This window comes from Balaenoptera ricei, chromosome 3 (genome assembly GCF_028023285.1).
Source record: "Balaenoptera ricei isolate mBalRic1 chromosome 3, mBalRic1.hap2, whole genome shotgun sequence".
NCBI lineage: Eukaryota > Metazoa > Chordata > Mammalia > Artiodactyla > Balaenopteridae > Balaenoptera > Balaenoptera ricei.
Window position 1 is genome coordinate 50,117,289 of NC_082641.1, and position 18,635 is coordinate 50,135,923.

The following is an 18,635-nucleotide window of genomic DNA, read 5'->3' on the forward strand; positions in this document are numbered from 1 at the left end:
ACTAATCTCATTTGTGTCCCTTATATTAAGGATCACTGTCCTTTACTGCCTGTTTCTCAATATCCAAGAACTGTGGATTCCTATTTTATTTGGTTTTCTAGTTAAGGCATCAGTTCAAGGATCAGTCCAGTTCCTATTACTCCATTGTAGATTGGTGGTTAAAACTTTGGGGTTAAAACTAGGCCCTTGGGACAGTTCAAGACAATTGGTCATCCTTCTGATGATTACTTCTGATGAGTCGTCAGGCCCCACAAAATGTGTCCCATTCAGAATTTTTATTGAAAAATATAAAAACTCAGGGAAACAAATTAGAAAATTGAATTGTATCTTAAAATAAAGTTCACAGGTATCATTTCAAGCTAGTATTTCCAAGCACAAAGAAAATAAAACACTTAGAAGTACAGCATAGGGCATAAATTCAATTTGATAAAAGATTAGAAAGATTTAACTAATTTTGTAGCACCTTCACACACAATCTTTCAATGATGTATACTTGCATGAAAGAATTATAAAAACACAGGTGCCAAAGAATGAAACTCATATGATATTATATGTTTATTTTATTGACTTTAATCTGCATTTTTATACAGTGATACATTTATTTTTATTAATGTATGTCAGCAGCCCCATCATCTTTTGGTCAAGTTCAAAAGCAATAAAATTAAAATAGTGTATGGTAGAGTGTTAAACGTACTTTCATTGCTTAATTGTAGAGTATCATGGCAAAGATTTTATTACTTTATTTTCTAGTGACCTCCATTTCTCTCACTATTCTATTTCCAAGAAAGATTTCTTAGAAACTAACGGTCTTAGAGAAATAAGTTGAAATGCAGTTTAATTCAGTTTTGACATACTAGCTGTGTTAATAGTACTATAATATTATTACTACAAAAGAAGTAAGACCTACAGTTTCTGCATTCCAGAAGTTTATACTCTATTTGGAGAAACAAGATTTACCTACATGAAACAGCTTAAAGACAAACCTTAGTGCACATGATATAGCCCTTAAAGTAAGAAAAATGATGACGAAATGTAGTGTGTGAGAGTTGGATTAATCAGAAAAGTGTTCACAAAAAACGTGAAATGTCAGCTGACTCTTAAAGGAAGTTATCATCTTGGATAATAAGAAATAAAGACCTCCTATGTGATGGGAAAGCCATGTACAGAATAATTACCAGAGAGGTGTGCGAGTGTCAGTGAAGGAGAGGGTAGACTTTAGTGCTTGGCAATGACTTTAGCTATTTGACCTTGAAAATAGTAGGAGCCACAATAGTATCTTGAGGAAGCTGAGATGAATATGTTGCTATAGAAACATTATTCTTAGAGGTATATACAGGATTCCTACTTCCAACCCAGATGTCTGGTCCGATTTCCAGACCTACATATCCAAGATAGTTTAAACTCATGATCTCTTTCTCCCAAACACAGTCTTCTTTTAGCATTTCCATCACAGTGAATAGAAACCTTTATCATCTTATTACATACACCAGATCTAGTAATCATTCTTGAGAGTCTTGTCTCCCTATCCTTTACTTCCCATATTGAATACATCAATAAAGTTCCATTAGCTTCACTGACTAAAAAAGCTCTTGAATCCTCCATTTATCTCCGTATTCACTGCTAATGAATTTCATCACCATAGCCATCATTTCTTACCTGGTTTTCTTGACTGGCCTCCATGCATTCACTCTAGCCTCCCTCCAATTAGTATTTCACACCTTTACGATTTCTTTGAGCTGCAAAACTGACCATTTCATTACCTGCTTAAAAAATCCTTAAATGATTCCTCTTTGCTTTTAGGACAAAGACTGCATTCTTATGGTGTCCCCTCAGAGGCTAGTTTCTGTATACATCTTCAGGCTTCAACTTATATCAATGCACTGAAACTACACAGATCTCCCTGTTCCCCAGTTTTACCAAGGTTTCTCCTGCCATAAGGCCTTTTTATGTGTGATTTTCTATACCCTGAATGTTCTTTCTACCACCATGGTGGATTAAAGATTTGCACAAATTCCTTGACACTCCTCCCATTGAGGGATGGTGTTCGTTTTCCTTCCGTTGAATCTGGGCTGGACTACAATTACTTTGATCAAGAATGTACAGTGGAGGTGATATTGTGCCAGTTGTGGCACTAAACCATTAAAAGGACTGATTGCTTCCATCTTAGTCTCTTAGAGCCTGAGCTTCCACTTTAGAAGTTTGACTTTCTGTCTGGAGAGAAAATATGGAAGGGAAGATGGAAAAGGGGCACAGGTAAACCCAGTTTTCCAGCCGTCTCTGCCTAGAAGCCAGCTATGTGAATGAAGCCACCTTGGATTCTCCAGCCCAGCCCAGCTGCCAGCTGAATATCATGGGATACCCCACATGATGCCACATGGAGCAGGAAATTAAAATCCTGACCCACGATATTATAAGACATAACGATAAAATGTTGCTATAAGCTATTAAGCTTTTCTGGTTGTTGTTGATAGATAACTAGAACAGCCATCTTTCCCTGCCAACTTTGATAACCCATATGTCTGCATTATTTTTCCTAATCTCAGCTCAAATATCTCATCCTTGGAGAAACTAATTCCCCCAATTATATACTCTCATGAAAACATGCTCCTCTCCTTTGTAGTATTTGTTACAGTTGAATTTTATATTAGTTTGGTGAAAATTTGATTAATAGGTGTCTTTATGATAAGGGCAGGGATGGTGTCATTTTACTGTTTACCATTGTACTTCTAGCACCTAACTGTATCTCTGGCACACAGTATTGTTCAATAATGAATTGTTGAATGAATGAATAAATGAATGAATGAATCCAAGATCTATAGTAGTGGCAAGGAGTTGTTCAAAGCAAGTAAATTTACAGTATTTTGTTGTAAGACAGGAAGAATAGGGCGACTACAGTTTCCACTTTCCTTTAAGGGAATAGATATTGAAAATTAGCCCATTCCTAAGTGTTTTATTGAATCAAGTGGAAAAAACATCTCTCTACCAAATGTAGTCTTTAGTCTTAAAGGTATTTTGGAGCCATGCAGAGAAACATGCATCCTTTTAAAATCATTGGCCAGGTTTATAATTGAATTGATTTATTGGGCAATTTAGTCAAATTGTTAGTTAGTGCCAAAATCGCCAGTTGGTTTGTTCTGTGTCCTAAAAATGTGAGTCACATTCATTGTCTGGTTGAGTAAAATAAAAATATGTTAAATAGAATATATATTTATCATATTTATATTTTATATATGAGAAAATGCATTCTGGATCATGAAGGAAGGTTGCAACTTTCATATGAAGGTTGACATCTGAAATGATTTCTTTCCTGGAAACCTTGAAATTTATGAAGAAATCAAAGTCATATGAGTGAATTTTCTGGCAGTTCATATAATATTTATGGGTGGAATGACTCTAGAGGACTATGTCTGGCAGTTTTTAAGTTTCCTTCAACCACAAAACACCGAGTCCATTAATGAATATTTCAAAAGATATCTATACTGTGTTCTAGAACATGTTAGGCACAGTATGACAATCCCTCCCTGCCCCGGGTTGACTCAGCTATATAGATACAGAAGGCCTTCCCCTGCAGGCTTGGTGCCTGTCCACACTCCTCACACCTGATATACAAGGGCAGAGACCTTGTCTATTTATTCAGCGATCTGACCTCAACACCTAGCACAATGTCAGGTTCATTAGCAATGATTAAAAATTTAGTTCGTTTTACCAAATTATTCCCAACAGGAAAAGCAAAGCCAGTCAAGGTGTCTGTCTGCATAGAGATGTGTCATGATGAAAGCCGTGCTTAGTCTTGTGGGAGGAGGTGGCAAGATTGTCAGGGACGACTCTGAGAAGTCATCTCAGAGCCTACTGAGGTGCTTGTCTACTAACCTTGTCAACAAAAGGGATGCAGAGAAATTTAGCCTAGAAAGGTCTTGATTTGTGATCTGCACACTCCCAGATAATTTCTTTTTAATCCTGTCAGGATAAATGAGAAGAAAATATTACATGCTAAACCTCTGTTTCCTTTAAAAAAAAAAAGTATTATATATGTGTGCTTGATATAGTATGAACATGTGTTGGTTATCTTGCTATGAATTAGTGTTAGTGTTACCTTTACATCTTGTTTATGATTATGGTCAGTTTTTTTTTTGCCTCTCGCATAAATCACCTCAAAGAAAACAAAATAAAGAGACTACAGAGAACTTAAATATGACCTTAGAAATAAAGACAAATTTCTGTTTTGAAATATTTCAAGGCAACATTGAACAGACCATTTACTAGCAGTGGTTCATATTCATGGACAAATTGCTATTAGTTTTGTTTTATCATTCATTTATGAACTTGTGAAGTGACATATAATTTTAAGAGAATTCTATGTACTCTTCATAATAGAAAACTCTCAACATGAAAATCCAGTATGCCCACATGCCTCAGACTGGACCTTCACACAGTAACAGAGCAATTCTGGAAATGATTAGAACCTATGCTAAATCTTATGCTGTGATATATAGGCTGTCTACTGAGCTGTAAGCCCAGGCAATGAAACAGCCATGTCACCTGTAAGCAATGAGTGAATTTGAGGTTAATAATATTTTTTAAAATGAGGAATGTATTTTACTCAACATTTTCTCTTGTGACATTTACTCAGCTTGTTATATAGAAATAACAATTTTTATAGCAAGCGTTTTCAAATTCTGGTTACCAACCAGCAACATCAGCATCACCTGGGAACATGCTAGGAATTCAAATTCTCAGGCCTTACCCCAGAACTACTGAGTAGGAAACTCTGGGGCCGGTCCCAGCATTTTGTATTTTAACAAACCCTCTAATGTGATTCTGATGCCTGTTTAAGTTTGAGAACCACTGGCCTATAGAATTTGGTGGTACAGTACATTTAACAGAAAAAAAATTTAGAAAGATCAGTCCTATAGAAAATCTATCTAGATGAATATGTTTGAACTTTTCATTTATAGATATTTTATTTCCTCTATTCTTATAGTAAAACTTACCTTAACAGCGTGTCCTTAAGAATATTGTCCTAATAGTCCATCAATTCATTGTATTGATATTAAATTAATACATTAAAATATCAAAATACTAAACACATAAAGTACATAAAATACTACATTTGTATTAAAAATAGATGAAAAATATCTTGTTCACTGATGCCAAGCAATAAAAACAGTCCATTTTAAAATTAAACTTGCCAGCATTTAAATGTAACAAAACTCAGCGCTTCAAATTCTCCAGTTGTTGGACATAGAACCAGAGAGGCTCAGTGAATTTCTAAATGTGTGGCTGGACAATTCATTAGTCTATCTGAGTCTTCTTCCCTATTCATTAGTGCTTTTTACCGCCCTGATGTCTCTAGCATCTGACTTGTAGCATTCCACATGAGCTGGCTTCTATTAAAGTATCCCGTGACCCAAACCTACATCCTTTTTTTCCTCAGTAATACCTCATTGTGGCAAATCTCTTTTAGTTGAAGGAAAAATGTCATAGGATCAAGTTAATTTCTGCTAATTGCCTATTGGAAATAGGTGCTTATTAGCACATGCTAGTTTTTAACTGAGAGCAATTGAGGCAGTGTACAGAAGCAGAGGAGAGATTTTCAAACACTGTGGGGCAGACATTTTGAGTCATACAGAACTTTTCTGACTTTCTTTAAATCATATTGCATAGGTAACCAGTGATTTTTTTTTTTTTTTTTTGTACTTTTCTGCCATCATATGCTGGTTTAGTTCTGGGCTGAGTGTTGAAGTATCAGCAATGGCCTCTCTTTCTGAGGACTTTCTTGGACATGTGTCTAGACCTCACTCTCATGAAGGATCACACCAAGTCTTTGGACAATGTGGCCAATTAAACCACTTATGTAGCTTTACAAAAAAATTGTGGTAAAAAATATGTAGCATAAAAGTTACCATTTTTATCATTTTTAAGTATACAGTTCAGCAGTGTGAATTATATGCTTATTGCTGTGAAACAGCTCTCCAAAATTTTTCATCTTGCAAATTTGAAACTTTCTGCCCATTAAACAACTCCCCTTGTGCCCCTTCCCCCATCGTGTTAACTACCATGCTACTTTCTCTCTGTATGAATTTGCCTACTTTATATACCTCTTATAAGAGAGTCATACAGTGTTTGTCTTTTTGTGATTGGCTTATTTCGCTTAGCATAATATCCTCAAAGTTATCCATGTTGTAGTATGTGGCAAGATTCCTTTCCTTTTTAAGGATGAATAATATTCCACTGTATGTGTATATCACGTTTTGTTTATCAGTTCGTCTGTTGGTGGACTTTTGAGTTGCTTCCACCTCTTGGCTATTGTGAATAGTGCTGCTATGGACATGATGTGCAAATATCTTTTAAAGATCCTGCAATTCTTTTGGGTATATACCCAAAAGTGGGATTGCTGGATCATATGGAATATTTTTTTAAATTTTTTTTGAGGAAACTCATACTGTTTACCTTATCTGTTGCATGATTTTATAAAAAAAATCAGCAGTGCACAAGAGTTTCAAATTTTCTATCTCCTACCAGCACTTGTTATTTTCTCTTATTTTTGATAGTAGCCATCCTGCTGGGTGAAGGATGATATCTCATTGTGGTTTTGATTTGCATTTCTCTGATGATTAGTGATGTTGAATATGTTTTTTTAATGTGCATTGGCCATTTGTATATTATCTTTGGAGAAATGTCTATTGAAATCCTTTGCCCCTTTTAAAAATCAGGTTATTAGATGCTTTGTTGTTGAGTTGTAGGAGTCATTTGTATATCCTATATATTAACCTTTTATCAGTTATATGATTTATAAATATTTTCCCCAATTCCATAGGTTGCCTTCTTACTCTGTTGATTGTGTCCTTTGATGCACAAAAGTTTTTAAGTTTGATGTAGTCCCATTTATCTATTTTAGCTCTTATTGCCTGTGCTTTTTGTGTCATATCCAAGAAATCATTGCCAAGTCCAATGTCATGAAGATTTTCCCTTACATTTTCTTCTGATTGCTCATGTCATTTTAACTTAGGAGCTAAATTGTCACCCTCAGTAACTTTTTTTTTCCTGGAAGGTGTAATTTTAACCACAAATTTTGACACTGTGGATGAAATAAAAGAAAACATTTATCTAAGGTAGTAATCTGAAGAATGACACAGTTCTAAAATGTTCCCATTGTTGAGAAACATTATAACATGAATGAACTATTTCAGGTTCTTCTTTATAATAAAAAGCCTAATATTTTTTAAAATTTACCATTTGTTGAAAATATCTTTTAAAACTAGGAATAAACTTTAAGATAGTATGTTTTGCAAGCAAGGAAGACAGACTTTATTTTTATTAATATAAGACATCTCCTATTTATAAAATACCTGGCTTTAAGACTTTTTCTGTTTTATTCTGGTCATGTTACAATTGCTAAAATTTCATATTTGGAATATGGTGCAATTGAAAAGATACAATCAGTGATCTCAGAACTAGCAGTTTCCCAGGGAAAAGATTGGCTATCTGGCAATGAAGAGATGACATTTCAAAGTTTAACATTTACCCATAATTCTGGAAAGAACAACAAATCACCAGTTGAAGAGCTTCATATTTAACAAATGTGACTTTATACTCCACCCCTCTCCAGGCAAAATGTAGGTTCCAGTGTCCAAAGAATTGGCTTATAACAAGCTATTTTCAGAATAAAATGAAATGTAAGTAATTTAGTTCTGAAGATATAATGGGATGAGGCTGCAGTAATTTTCTAAAATGGGATCTCTTGAATTCTGTGAAATATGCCTAAAATAAATGGCTGAGCATACCCTCCCCTGCCCCCAAACACAGAAATCAAAGAAGTGACTCTTATTTTTTTGCTCTAAAATGGTGTCTCTTCATACGTTGTGAGAATGATTTAAACCTCATTGACAATGAACAATGGGCAGCTAGAACAACATTTAGTAATATTTTAATAACAAAATAAACAACTCCCAGTGAATTTTAATATATATTTAAACCTCCTGTCTGTGTTTACTAGGGAGGAAGGAAGTTGAGACTTTTCAGAATTGACTGATGGCAGGAGCAGGGCTGAGTAGCTGTTGTCATCTGATGCACAAGGGTGAAGGGCCAGGCAAGGGGCTGATGAGGACAAAGACGACAATGAAAGTTACCTGTGATTTTCTCAATCACATGATAAAAGTCATTTTACTCTGTACATTGATTTGACAATAATTTGAATGCCTGCTATGTACCAGGTACTATTCTAGGTTCTGGGAATTCATTCATTTAAAAAAACCAAGAAGTGCCATCCTCATTGAGGGGGAGAGAGAGGGAACGGGTAGGAGGGGAATAAGAAGATTTAATCAATCAGTTGAGATAAGCACAGCAATTTAAAAAAAAGCAGGGAACATATGTATATGTATAACTGATTCACTTTGTTTTAAAGCAGAAACTAACACACCATTGTAAAGCAATTATACTTCAATAAAGATGTTATAAAAAAAAAAAAAAGCAATGTGAGGGGGTTTGCTCTCTGAGATAGGGTGGTCCCAGAAGGCCTCCCTAGAGGAATGACATGTGAATGGAGACCTGACTGAAGTGAGGCAGCCTGCCCTGTGATATCCGAGGGAAGGGAGTTCTAGGCAAAGGGAACAGCAAATGCAAGGACCCTGAAGCAGGAGTATATTTTGAGGAACAGCAAGGAGGTCAGTGTGGCTGGAGCATAGGGATCCAGGGAGAGAATAGAAGGATTGAGGGCAGGGAGTGGGGCATGGGTAGGATCACAAAGGCCTTAAAGATTTTGGATTTTATTCTAAGATCGTTGGGAAGGCCCTGGATGTCTTGAGCAGATGCATGACATGAACAAATTTGCATTTAAAAGGGCAACTCTGATTGCTCTGTGGAGAATAGACTGTAAAGGGATAAAAGTGGATGTTTCTCAAGGTTCATTTCTGCTTCTATATAGGTAAATTAAAAACAGTAAAAATTGTATACAGTAATATATTGAAATTTGGGAAGTGGTATAGAATTCTATGCATTGTAACACATGAGTTGATTCATGTAGCCACTACCGCAATCAGGATAAACTCCCTCCTGCTGTCCCCATAGTAGCATCTTACTCCCCCTCTAATCCCTGGTGACCACTGACCTGTTCTCCATCACTATAGTTTTGTCTTTCAAACAGTGTCATATAAGCAAAATCATACAAGAGGTAATCTTTTGAAGCTGGCTTCTTTTTTTGAGGTCCATTCAGGTTGTTACATATATCAACAGTTCCTTCCTTTTTCTCTGCTGACCAATATTCCATTAAATGGAAATACTGTAGTTTGTTTATGTATTTATTCGTGGATAGGCATTTGGGTTGTTTCCAGCTTTTGGTGATTATGAACAAAGCTCCTGTAAACATTTATATTTAGGTATTTATATGAGCCTAACTTTTCATTTCTCCATTGTCAATACCCATGGGTGTGGTTGCTGGGTCCTATGATATGTGTATGTTCAACTTTTTAGAAACTGTCAAACTATCTTCCAGAGTGTCTATACAATGTGTGTTCCCACTAGCAGTGAATGAGAATTCTAGGTGTGCCATATCTTTGCCAGCACCTGATATTGTTAATATTTTTTATTCTAGCCATCCTAAAGAATGTATTGTGGTATATATCATAGTTTTAATTTGCATCTCTTGAATGGATAATAGTGTTAAACAACTTTTCATGTGCTTATTTGACATCTATATATCCTCTTTGGTGAATTGTCTCTTACTCACTTATTGTCTTTGTTCATTTATTAATTGGGTTGTTTTCTTCTGAGTTTTGAGAATTCTTTATATATTCTGGGCACAAGTTCTTTGTTTGACATGTGATTCTCTGTTTTTAGCTTTAACAGTTGCATTTACAGAGCAAAAGTTCTTAGTTTTGATAAATAATTATTTTCTACAAACTATGGTTACCAAAGGGGATAGTGGGAGTAGGGGGAGAGATAGATTAGCAGTTTGGGATTAACATATACACACTGTCATATTAAAATAGATAAACAACAAGGATCTACTGTTTACCACAGGGAATTATATTCAATATCTTATAATAACCTATAATGGAAAAGAATGTGAAAAAGATTTATATATATATATATATATATATATATATATATATATAAAAAAGTATATATATAAATGTGTATATATATAACTGAATCATTTTGCTGTACACCAGAAACTAATACAACGTTATAAATCATACTTCAATTAAAAAGTTTAAAAATACTATAATAATTGTTAAGTAAAATTCATAAAAATTTGAAAAACAAACCAAAAACCACAAACACAATAATTATTTTCTTGTGTGGACAGTGCTTTTAGAATCATGTCTAAGAATGCTGCCTAACCCTAGGTAACAACTCATTTCTCCAAAAGTTTTATAATTTTATGTTTTACATTTAGGTCAAGAATCCATTTTTGTTGCTGTTGTGTTCTTTGTTTATATATTTTTAAATTCTTTTTAAAAAAACACCCTTATTGAGGTATAATTGATAAATAACAACTGGACATATTTAATGTATACAATTTGATGAGGTTAGAGATATGTAGACACTTATGAAACCATTACCACAATTAAGGTAATCTTTCACCTCCAAAAGTTTCCTCATCCTCCCCACCTTTTCTTAGTGGTAAGAACACTTAACGTGACATCTACCCTCTTGAAAAATTTTTAAGTGTACACTACTGAATAATTAACTATAGGCACTCTGATGTACAGCAGATCTCTAAAAAGTATTCATCTTGCATAACTGAAACTTTATACCTGTTGAACAACAACTCCCTATTTCCCCTTCCCTCCAGGCCCTGGCAACCACCATTCTCTGTTTCTATCAGTTTGACTATTTTTAGATACCTCATGTAAGTGGAATCATGCAGTATTTGTCCTTCTGTGGCTGGCTTATTTCACTTAGCATAATGTCCTCCAGGTTCATCCATGTTGTCACATATGGCAGGATTTCCTTCTTTTTAATGCTGAATATTATTCCATTTGTATATGTATATACCACATTTTCTTTACCCGTTCATCCACTGATGAACATTTAGGTTGTTCCCATATGTTGGCTAGTGTGAATAATGCTGCAATGAATATGTGAGTGTTGATATCTCTTTGAGATTCTGACTTCAATTCTGAGAACTACCAAACATTGATGAAAGAAATTAGAGACAAATACATGGAAAGACATTCCATATTCATATTCATGGATTAACAGATTTAATATTGTTAAAATATCCATACTACCCAAAGTGATCTACCAATTCAGTGGTATTCCCATCAAAATCCCAATAGCATTTCTCACAGAAATAGAAAAAAAAATTCTAAAATTCACCTGGAACCACAGATGACCACAAATAGTCAAAGCAATACTGAGAAAGAAGAACAAAGCTGGAGGCATCGCAATTCCTGATTTCAAAATATATCACAAGGCCACAGTAATTAAAACAGTATGGTGCTGGTGTAAATACAGACATATAGACCGATGGAACAAAATAGAGAGCCCAGAAGTAAACCCACTCATATGCAGTGAACTGGTCTTTAATGAGGGTGCCAAGAATACACAATGGGGAAAGGATAACCTCTTCAACAAATGGTTATCAGAAAATTGGATATCCACATGTGAAAGAATAAAATTGTACTCCAGTCTTACACCATACATAAAAATCAACTTAAAATGGATTAAAGACTTAAATGCAAGACCTGAAACTGTAAAATTCCTCAAAGTAAACATAGAAGAATAACTTGTTGCCATTAACCTCAGCAATGATATTTTTGTTTATGACACCAAAAGGACATGCGACACAAGCTAAAATAGATAAGCAGGACAATATCAAATCAAAAACTTCTGCACAGGCAAGGAAACAATCAAAAGAATGAAACAGTAACCTACTGAATGGGAGAAAATACTTTCGATTCATATATCTAATAAGGGGTTAATATCTAAAATATCAATATATAAAGAACTCCTAGAACTCAATAGCAAAGTAACAAGTAACCCAATTACAAAATGGGCAAAAGGCTTAATAAACATTTCTCCAAAGAAGACATGCAAATGGCCAACAGATATATGAAAAAATGTTCAAAGTCACTAATCTTTAGGGAAATTAAAATCAAAACCACAATGAGATATCGGTTTGCACTTGGTAGGATGGCTATAATCGAAAAACAAAAGATAAGAAGTGTTGTCAAGGATGTGGAGGAATTGGAACCCTTGTACACTGTTGGTGGGAATGTAAAATGCTACAGCTTTTATGGGAAACAGTATGGAGGTTCCTCAAAAGATTAAAGATAGAACTACTGTATGATCCAGCAATCCCACTTTTGTGTATATACCCAAAAAATTTGAAATCAGGATCTCCAAAAGATTCACTCCATTTTGAGTTAATTTTTGTATAAGGTGTGAAGTTCATGTCGAAGTTCATTATTTTTATATATAGATGTTCAATTGTTCCAGTACCTGTTGTTGAAAACACACATTGCTTTTGTGCTTTTGTCAAAAATACATGGTCATAGTTGTGAGTTATTTAGATAAATTTATTTTACTTTTTTTTCTCATTCAAATTAACCATTCTCTAAATGTTTGGATATAATTTTTATGTTCTATTAACCTTTCTAGCAAATCTTTGACAAATGGTTTCATTTTTTCCCTTTAGAGAAGGAGCTATATCTAACATTGGATGCTTTCAATCATGGAGGGTTTGCTAATCACATTTATTAGGGGACTGATAGACTGAAAATCTAGAAGAAGGATATTATCAGTGGAGGATTAAGATTAGGACTAGCTGTTAATGCAGCCAAATCTCACACATTAATGTCAAATCACTATGCTTTGGATGTGAATTCACTTTCGTCCTTTTTTCATATTAGATGATGCCTAGAACAGGTCTGGGTTTTCCAGCTTTTGACAGGTTGTTAGGAGGTTTGGAGACAGTCTCTAGGTAAAGGACATAGCATACCAGCTAGGTAAGTCAGTTAGCTGAACTGAAGTATTAGTTTCATCAAGGATTCTTGTCTCTGCCTATTTTCATCAGTTGATGTGAGTCTCAAAGGAAACAAAGTTTTTTGATAGATATGAAAGTGTTTTAGGAACTGAAATTCTCTCTCTAAATGTAAATGGTGCCACATATTGCAAATATAATCTGGTGATTATGGAATGCCTTTTCCCTATGAACACAGACTATAAATTAACCAGTTTTCTAAGGCCATGAAACATCATATAAAGCATAAGGGCATGCTCATTTCAGATCTGGCACATTAGGATGTTCTTTACGATGGTACTAATATTTCTCCCAAGTTATTCTGGCCTAATATAAAAGTTATTGAAGCACTATTAGAATTACCTGGGAAGTTTTAAAAAAATGAACTTTATTGATGTATGATTTACATGTTATAAACTGCACTGGGGGACCTTTCAAAAAATTCCTGCTCTGGGCCTCCACCTGCAGAGATGCTGATTCAGTTGGCCTGGGGTAGGCCCAGGGCCTCAGGACTTTGTAAATGCTCCCTAGGGATTTCTCATTTGTAGCCTGGGTTGCAAAGCACTGATATAGACAACATCCTTATTCACTAAAACCACCTACTCAAGGAAATGGGCATGTTGCTAACAGGTGATAGCGTCTTACTGAAAATGTGTCATTAACCTGGGGAGTTGCCATAATGGAGATCTTCTCTCAAGTATCAGGAACAGATCTTTAGTGTGTCTTTTGACATTTATGTCCAAAGAGCCTGAAGCAGCGTGGAAATATTTAATTTTCAGAGACTGTGCCCCACAGAGAATGAGGTGCTGATGCCATGATTTCTTTAGACCAATGGAAAAAGAGGTACTTAGTACTTCAGTGTGGCAGACAACTGTCAAGGCAGTACAGAGATGTGGAGGAGAACCAGTCCTGTTACCATAAATCTGCTTCTCACTTATCCCACTCCATGCCTAAGTGAGCAGAGGCCCGGGAAGTGTTTGGGAAGAGAACTGTTGGTGCTGGCCCAATAGGGATAGTGTGTTGAGGCTCATCCCTCTTCCCCCGTGGCAAGGATGCTTGTGGAATAAGAGCAGCCCCAGGGGAATCTTTCATAAAGATTTGTGATGCCATGGAAGGGTAGATTGGCACCTCATTTTCCTGTTGGATATCCTCTAAGCAATATCCAATTGAGGAGTGGGGAGAGAGGGCATGGCTGAGAGAGGGCAACAACAGAGAAGCCTGGACTCCTACTGATGGTATAGCAATGAGATGGGGTTGCCCAAGTCAAGTGGAAGCCAGAGAAGAAAGCAGGCCTTGAGACATCTGTCTTCTCCCAAGTTGGGGGGACATCAGGTAGGGTAAGAACAGGAATAGGAGTGGAGTGTGTCCCCAGGCCAGGAAGGTGTTGAGCTGGAGTCAGAATTCCCATCCAGGGGAATTACATGCTGGAGAGGCCCCCCAGGGCTCCACTGGCATCCTCACACATGTGCCCTATACGAGGGCCAGCTTATATTGTACCAGGGTCATTGTAACAAGTCAGTCTCAGCCAGAGAAGCGATGACAACAAAGGAAGATGGCAATGGTGACTAAGAATCATGTGTTCTTCCTCTTGTTTTCTCACCTCCCCACCTCTCAGCATCACAGTAAAGGCTCTGAAAAGGGATGGAGGAGGAGTGGTCCCAGAGGTAGAACATAATTCCCTCTGCTCCAAGGAAAGGGAAGGGCAGCAGGGGTCCTGTCCTCTTTGCTTAAGATTCTCCAGGTAAGGGGAGCAACTGTCCTGGCTTGCCCAGGATGGAAGGGTTTCCCAGAATGAGGGGCTCTCAGTGCTAAAACTGGACAGTTCCAGGTAAATTGGGATGGTTGGTCATCCTACCACCAGGCCTCAAGAATGGCTTATATCAGGGGTGGGGAAAGTTTTGAGTGAGATTAGTTTTGGAGTTTTAAAATAGACAATTTTTTAAATTGTGAAATACAACATACATTAAAAAGTATATAAACTGTAACGTACCATTTAAAAAATAAGGAAATGAACACCCATGTACCCAGTATCCAATTTAAGAAGTAGAGCATTATATGTATCTTAGAAGTTCCCTGTATGACCCTCACTGTACCATTCTTCCCCTTTCCATGTCAGAGGTAACCACTATCCTGATTTTTAATCAGTCCTTGATTTACTTATGGTCCAGCCACCTATGTATTTATTCTTAAAATGTTTAAGTTTGCCTTATTTTGAACTTAATATAATTGAATCATACCGTATGTATTCATCTATGACTTGTCTCTTTGGCTCAAATTATGTTTTTGAGATTTCTCTAGGCTTATGGTTTATTCATTTTCAATGCTGTATCAAATTCCCTTTTGTGAATATTTATTATTTTTCTGATGTGCACTTTGTTGTTCCTAGTTTTTTCTAATACAAACAGGGCTGCTACGTACATGTTTCCTGGTGCACATGTACTTTATTGTATATATTTAGAATTAGAATTGCTGCATCATAGGGTATGTACATGTTAGACTTTACTAGACCATCCTAAACCCTTCTCCAATATGGTTGACTAATTTGCACTCCCACCTAGAGTGTGTGACAGTTCCCATTGTATTACATTCTCTCCAACATTTGGTATTTCTGGCTTTCTAATTTTTGTTAATCTGGTGTGAAATGGTATCTCATTATGACTTTAATTTGCATTTCCCAAATTAAGAATGAGTTTAATTTAAATATATTTCATATTAAAATTTAATATATTGTGTTTTCTATTTGCTGAAATACTTGTTCATAGTCTTTGCTATTATTATATTTGGTTTTGTCATTTTCTTATTGATTTATGGGAGTTCTTTACATATTTATGTAGTTCTAATCCTTGTTAGTTATATGGGTTGCAGAGATCTGTGGTGTGGTTTGAGTGTGACTTGTGTTTTCACTCTTTTTGTTGGTGTCTTTCAATGATGGAAACTACAAATCTTATTACCAAAAATACTTCCATACCCCAAGGTCATAATGATATTTTCTATCTTTGAAAATTTTTGAACATTCTGCATTTCACATTGAATTGATTTTAATTTACCTGGAAATGATTTATTTTGTATGTGTGTGGTGTGAGGTAGAGATATGATTTAATTTTTCTAGATATGTAATTAATACATATATATATATTTTCTATATGTAATATATAACATAACACACATTAATCTATAATACTAATATATGAGGAATATAAGTATCTCAACATCAGTTATTCAGTAGTTCATTGTTTCTATATACCTGCTCTGCTGTAAAATGGGCACAGGAGTAGTCCCTTCTTATTAATTAAAGGTTTTTCAAGATTGAATGTTTAAAGCTTTATTGATGAATAATTGACAAATATAATTGTGTATATTTAAAATGTACAACCATGATGATTTGATATACATATACACTGTGGAATGATTACCAAGATCAAGGTAATTAACATATCCATCACCTCGCAGAGTTAACTCTGTGTGATTTTGTGGTGAAAACGCTGAAGATCTACTCTCTGCAGTATGTTGTCAAGTATACAATACCATATTATTAACTATAGTCACCATGCTGTATGTCAGATCCTCAGAATTTAGTCTTTTGAAAGTGAATTTTAAGGTTTTAAAAAATATTTCTAGAACTGCAAGGTAAAGCCACCCAAGGAAGGTGATTTCTTGGTGGTATGAGGGATATTTTTAAAGCAGTGATTCACTTTCCTAAGTGGTTATAGGACTATTCAGTTATAAGTGGAATTATCTAATATGTAGCCTTTTGTGTCTGGATTCTTTCGACTAGGATAACTATTTTTTGGTGCATACAAGTTGTAGCATGTATCAGTAGTTTGCTTCTTTTTTATTACTAATAGCAATTAATATTCCATTTTATGGATATGAAATGTTTTGTTTATTCATTCCCCATCAGATGGACATTTGGGTTGTTTCTATTTTTGGGGGCTATAAATAATGCTGCTATAAACATTTGCATTCATGTCTCTGAGTGAACATATGTTTTCATTTCTTGGGCTAGCCATGAGTGAATTGCTGGCCCAAGTATATTTATATGTTTAACTTTTAAAAATGCTATTAAACTGTTTTCCAAAGTAGTCACACAATTTCCCATTCCCATCAACAATGTATGAGGGTTTCAGGTTCTCCACATACTCAGTCAGCACTTGGTATTTTTAGTCATTTGGATTATAGCCATTCTTGTGGATGTGTATAATGTTTTATGGTGGCTTTAAATAATACTTCCCTGATGACCGATGATGTAAAACATCTTTTCATGTGCTTCTTACTATTTGTATATCTTATTTGATGACATGTTTATTAAAATATTTGCCCATTTATTGTTATTCTTTTATTGAATTTTAAAGTGTTCTTTTTATATTCTAGATACAAATCCTTATCAGATATAAGGTTAACAAATATTTTCTCCTAATCTGTTCCTTGACTTCATTTTCTTAATGGTATATATTGAAAAGCCAAAATTTTACTTAGTAAGTTTGTATGTTTGTGTTTTAAACCAGACAATACAAGTATTATACATATTGCTTATACAAAGTTATGTTTCTTAAAATAATTAAGAGAAAAATATATTCATACTGTTTTATATTTAACTAAACACCATTTTCAGTATTCTTTATTTTGTGCAATATATTCAAGTTAATGCTATTTCTTTCAGCCTGAAGGGACATCCTGTAGATTTTCGTATAAGTTAGGTAAACTAGCAGCAAATTCTTTCTGTTTTTAACCTGCGAATATATTCATTTTGCTTTCATTTTTGAAATGATAGTTTTCCTGAATATAGAGTTATTGGTTGACAGTTTTGTTTTTTTTTCTTTCAGCACTTTGAATATTTCTTCTACCGCCATCTGGTCTCCATTGTTTGCAAAGAGAAGTCAGCTGTTAACCACGTGGTTGTTTTCCGGTATATGATGAGTCATTTTCATCTTGCTGCTTTCTTTCTTTGAATTTTATCAGTTTAATATGTTTTAGCTAGGTATGGATCTCTTTATATTTGTCCTTTTTAGAAGCCACTGAACTTTATGAATCTGTAGAAAACGTTTTTTTTTTAAAACAAATTAATGCTTTCAGCAAATATTTTTGTCCACTATTTCCTCAAATATTTTTTTGGCTCTTCTCTCTCTTTTTCTTTCTCCTTCTGGGATTTCCATTACATGTATGTTGGTATGCTTGATGTTATCCTATTAAGTTTTTGTTCATTCTTTTTAATCTTGCTTTCTCTCTTTTTCTCACACTATGTTATTTCCATTGATCTAACATCAAGTTCCTTGATTCTTTTGCCATCTTAAATCTGCTGTTGTGTCCATCTAGTAAAATTTTTATTTTAGTTATTGTGCTTCCTTATATATAAGATTCTTTAATTCTTTGAGTGTGTTTGTAATGACCACATTGACATCTTTGTCTGCTAAGTCCAACATCATTGTTGATTCTTATGGACTGCTTTTTTTTTTTTCTTTGTATGTGGTCACAATGTCTTGTTTCTCTGCATGATTCCTTTTTTGTTGTTGTTATTATTAAAAACTGGACATTGTAGCAACTCTGGATTTTAATTTTTTTCCTTATGGTTTTTGTTATTGTTGTTAATAATGTGTTTGGACTTAAATTGTGTCAATCTGTTTCCCATGTGGTGTATGGCTATTGATGTTTCTGCTTAGTTTGTGTTATT

General features: G+C 34.8%; 1 protein-coding gene across 2 annotated transcripts in view; it reads left to right on the forward strand.

Moving 5' to 3' along the window:
* Nucleotides 1-18,068, forward strand: part of IPO11 (importin 11) — a 487,981-nt gene extending 469,913 nt beyond the window's left edge. For both annotated transcript variants that reach the window (XM_059916450.1, XM_059916451.1), the window contains exon 32: nt 17,791-18,068. The gene's annotated coding sequence lies outside the window, so the exon portion shown is untranslated. The remainder of the gene's footprint in view (nt 1-17,790) is intronic.
* The last annotated feature ends 567 nt before the right edge of the window (nt 18,069-18,635 follow it).